The 4,942-nt window shown below is 39.4% G+C and overlaps 1 non-coding gene across 1 annotated transcript; it reads left to right on the top strand.

Annotated features, from left to right (window-relative positions):
* Nucleotides 1–1,397: 1,397 nt before the first annotated feature.
* LOC130948362 (small nucleolar RNA R71) lies at nucleotides 1,398–1,505 on the top strand. The gene has a single exon (XR_009073026.1). It is a non-coding gene; the product is annotated as a small nucleolar RNA R71 (small nucleolar RNA).
* Nucleotides 1,506–4,942: the final 3,437 nt, after the last annotated feature.

Below are 4,942 nucleotides of genomic sequence, written 5' to 3'. Positions count from 1 at the left end.
CTGCCAAGGATGATGGATTCATCCATGCACTTCCCAGTCTCTAGGACTATGAAATCAGTAGGAATGTAATGGTCTTCAACCTTAACCAGAACATCCTCTACAAGTCCATAGGCTTGTTTTCTTGAGTTGTCTGCCATCTCTAGTGAGATTTTTGCAGCTTGCACCTCAAAGATCCCTAATTTCTCCATTACAGAGAGGGGCATGAGGTTTACACTTGACCCCAAGTCACACAAGGCCTTCTTGAAGGTCATGGTGCCTATGGTACAAGGTATAGAAAACTTCCCAGGATCCTGCCTCTTTTGAGGCAATTGCTGCCTAGACAAGTTATCCAGTTCTTTGGTGAGCAAAGGGGGTTCATCCTCCCAAGTCTCATTTCCAAATAACCTGTCATTTAGCTTCATGATTGCTCCAAGGTATTTAGCAACTTGCTCTTCAGTGACATACTCATCCTCTTCAGAGGAAGAATACTCATCAGAGCTCATGAAAGGCAGTAGTAAGTCCAAGGGAATCTCTATGGTCTCAGTTTGAGCCTCAGATTCCCAAGGTTCCTCATTGGGGAACTCGTTGGAGGCCAGTGGACGTCCAGTGAGGCCTTCCTCAGTGGCGTTCACTGCCTCTTCTTCCTCCCAGAATTCGGCCATATTTATGGCTTTGCACTCTCCTTTTGGATTTTCTTCAGTGTTACTTGGGAGAGTGCTTGGGGGAAGTTCAGTAATTTTCTTGCTCAGCTGACTCACTTGTCCTTCCAAATTCCTAATGGAGGATCTAGTTTCAGTCATGAAACTTTGAGTGGTTTTGATTAGATCAGAGACCATGGTTGCTAAGTCAGAGGTATTCTGCTTAGAGCTCTCTGTCTGTTGCTGAGAAGATGATGGAAAAGGTTTACCATTGTTAAACCTGTTTCTTCCACCATTATTATTGAAACCTTGTTGAGGTCTCTCTTGATTCTTCCATGAGAGATTTGGGTGATTTTTCCATGAAGAATTATAGGTGTTACCATAGGGTTTTCCTAGGTAGTTCACCTCTTCCATGGAAGGGTTCTCAGGATCATAAGCTTCTTCCTCAGATGAAGCATCCTTAGTACTGTTTGGTGCATTTTGCATTCCAGACAGACTTTGAGAAATCAGATTGACTTGTTGAGTCAATATTTTATTCTGAGCCAAAATGGCATTCAGAGTGTCAATTTCAAGAACTCCTTTCTTCTGACTAATCCCATTGTTCACAGGATTCCTTTCAGAAGTGTACATGACTTGGTTATTTGCAACCATTTCAATCAATTCTTGAGCTTCTGCAGGCGTCTTCTTCAGATGAAGAGATCCTCCAGCAGAGCTATCCAAGGACATCTTGGATAGTTCAGAGAGACCATCATAGAAAATACCTATGATGCTCCATTCAGAAAGCATGTCAGAGGGACATTTTCTGATTAATTGTTTGTATCTTTCCCAAGCTTCATAGAGGGATTCTCCATCCTTCTGTCTGAAGGTTTGGACTTCCACTCTAAGCTTACTCCATCTTTGTGGTGGAAAGAACTTTGCCAAGAAGGCATTGACTAGCTTTTCCCAAGAGTCCAGGCTTTCTTTAGGTTGGGAGTCCAACCATATTCTAGCTCTGTCTCTCACAGCAAAAGGGAATAGCATCAGTCTATAGACCTCAGGGTCAACCCCATTAGTCTTGACTGTGTCACAGATTTGCAAGAATTCAGCTAAGAACTGATGAGGATCTTCCATTGGAAGTCCATGGAACTTGCAATTCTGTTGCATTAGAGAAACTAATTGAGGCTTAAGCTCAAAGTTGTTTGCTCCAATGGCAGGGATAGAGATGCTTCTCCCATAGAAATCAGGAGTAGGTGCAGTGAAGTCACCCAGCACCTTCCTTGCATTGTTTGCATTATTGTTGTTTTCGGCTGCCATGTCTTCTTCTTCTTTGAAGAATTTGGTCAGGTCCTCTAAAGAGAGTTGTGCCTTGGCTTCTCTTAGCTTTCGCTTCAAGGTTCTCTCAGGTTCAGGGTCAGCTTCAACAAGAATGCCTTTGTCTCTGCTCCTGCTCATATGAAAGCGAAGAGAAAAAGAAAATGTGGAATCCTCTATGTCACAGTATAGAGATTCCTTGAAATGTTAGAGGAAAAGAGAAATAGAAAGAAGAAGGAGAAGAAGAATTCGAACTTTACTTAGATAAGGTTCGAATTGTGCATTAAGAAGGAGTGGTACTCCATAAATAGAAGGATGTGAGAAGGAGGGAAGTAATTTTTCGAAAATTAATTAAAATATTTTGAAAACATTTTTGAAAAGCATTAATTGATTTTCGAAAATCAAAGTGGAAAAGAAATCAAGTGATTTTTGAAAAAGATTTTGAAATTAGAAATTAAAAAGATTTGATTGAAAACTATTTTGAAAAAGATGTGGTTAAAAAGATTTAATTGAAAAGTTATGGTTTTAAAAAGATGTGATTGAGAAGATATGATTTGAAAACAATTTTAAAAGATATGATTTGAAAACAATTTGAAAAGATATGATTTTAAAAATTAATGACTTGCCTAACAAGAAAAGATATGATTCAAACATAAAACCTTTCTCAACAGATAAGGCAACAATTTTTGAGATGTTCAATCAAATCATTAATTGTTAGTAAGTATCTTTTAAAAAGGAAAGAAATTGATTTTGAAAACATTTGATTGAAAAGATTTGATTTGAAAAAGATTTGATTTTGAAAAACTTTGAAAACTTAAAAAAATTTGATTTTGAAAACAAAATCTTCCCCCTAGCACCATCCTGGCGTTAAACGCCCAGAATGGTATACATTCTGGCGTTTAACGCCCAAAATGCACCCTTTTTGGGCGTTAAACGCCCAACCAGGTACCCTGGCTGGCGTTTGAACGCCAGTCTGCCTTCTTCACTGGGCATTTTTGAATGCTCAGCTTTTTCTGTGTAATTCCTCTGCAGTATGTTCTGAATCTTCAATTCTTTGTATCATTGACTTGAAAAGACACAAATTAAAAATATTTTTGGATTTTTAATAATCAAAATGCAAAATGAATCAATTAACCATGCATGCAAGACACCAAACTTAGCAGTTTGTATACTACTGACACTAACAATATGAGAATGCATATGAGACACACAAAATGCTTCAAGTCAATAGAATTCAAAGATTAGAACACAAAAATCATCAAGAATTACTTGAGGATCCTTAAGACACATGAATGAATGCATGCAATTGACACTAAACTTAGGATGAGACACACATCAAATATTTTTGGTCTTTTTATGATTTTGTAAATTTTTTTTTTTGTGTTTTTCGAAAATTAAGTAGGAAAAAGGTATCAAAATTCTTAATGAGAATTCCAGGAATCAGTGCAATGCTAGTCTAAGACTCCGGTCCAGGAATTAGACATGGCTTCACAGCCAGCCAAGCTTTCAAAGAAAGCTTCGGTCCAAAACACTAGACATGACCAAAGGTCAGCCAAGCCTTAGCAAATCACTGCTCCAAAAGCAAAATTGATGAGAATCAACAAGCTCTTGTGGTGATAAGTTGAAACCTCGGTCCAATCAGATTAGACATGGCTTCTCAGCCAGCCAGATTTCAACAAATCATCATGAAACTCTAGAATTCATCTTCAAGAATTTCGAAAAAAAATAATACCTAATCTAAGCAACAAGATGAACCGTCAGTTGTCCAGCCTAAACAATCCGGGCAATAACACCAAAAACTTGATGTTGTTGCCGGATCTTGGCACTGATGTTACCAAAAGCTTGCTCAAAACTTGAACAATCCCCGGCAACGGCGCCAAAAACTTGGTGCGCGAAATTGTGAACAATACTTTTTCACAACTCAAATAATCCCCGGTAATGGCTCCAAGAACTTGGTGGCTCAATACCATGGCATTACACAACTTCGCACAACTAACCAGCAAGTGCACTGGGTCGTCCAAGTAATAAACCTTACGTGAGTAAGGGTCGATCCCACGGAGATTGTTAGCATTGAAGCAAGCTATGGTCATCTTGTAAATCTTAGTCAGGCAAACTCAAATATATATGATGATGAACGAAAATAACATAGAAGATAAGGATAGTGATACTTATGTATATCATTGGTGTAAGAGCTTCAGACAAGTGTATGAAGATGCCTTCCCTTCCGTCTCTCTGCTTCCTAATGCCTTCATCCAATCCTTCTTACTCCTTTCCATGGCAAGCTCGTGTAAGGTTTCACTGTTGTCAGCAGCTACCTCCCATCCGCGCAGTGAAAGCTAATGCACACACTCTGTCACAGTGCTGCCAATCACCGGTTTGGTTCCCTCCCCTACCGGAATAGAATAACTCTTTGCGTCTGTCACTAACGCCCAGTAGGTTACAGGTTTGAAGCACGTCACAGTCATTCAATCATTGAATCCTACTCAGAATACCACAGACAAGGTTTAGACCTTCCGGATTCTCTTGAATGCCGCCATCAGGTCCTGCCTATACCACGAAGATTCCGAAGAATCCAAGAGATATTCACTAAGCCTCAGATGCTTGTAGAACAAGAATGGTTGTCAGTCACCTTGTTCATGGGTGAGAATGGTGATGGGCGTCAATCATCACCTTCATCATGTTGAAGAACAAGTGATATCTTGGATAAAGAACAAGCGGAATTGAATGGAAGAACAATAGTAATTGCATTAATACTCGAGGTACAGCAGAGCTCCACACCTTAATCTATGGTGTGTAGAAACTCCACCGTTGAAAATACATAAGCATAAGGTCTAGGCATGGCCGAATGGCCAGCCTCCCAATGATCTAAGATAGCATAAAACAAAGATAGCTACCAAGATGTCAAATACAATAGTAAAAGGTCCTACTTATAGAAAACTAGTAGCCTAAGGTGTACAAAGATGAGTAAATGACATAAAAATCCACTTCCGGGCCCACTTGGTGTGTGCTTGGGCTGAGCAAATGAAGTTTTTTCG

The sequence above is a fragment of the Arachis stenosperma genome, chromosome 1, assembly GCF_014773155.1.
Source record: "Arachis stenosperma cultivar V10309 chromosome 1, arast.V10309.gnm1.PFL2, whole genome shotgun sequence".
Taxonomy (NCBI): domain Eukaryota; kingdom Viridiplantae; phylum Streptophyta; class Magnoliopsida; order Fabales; family Fabaceae; genus Arachis; species Arachis stenosperma.
The sequence above is the reverse complement of the archived record's forward strand: the minus strand, read 5'-3'. Positions and strand labels throughout refer to the sequence as shown.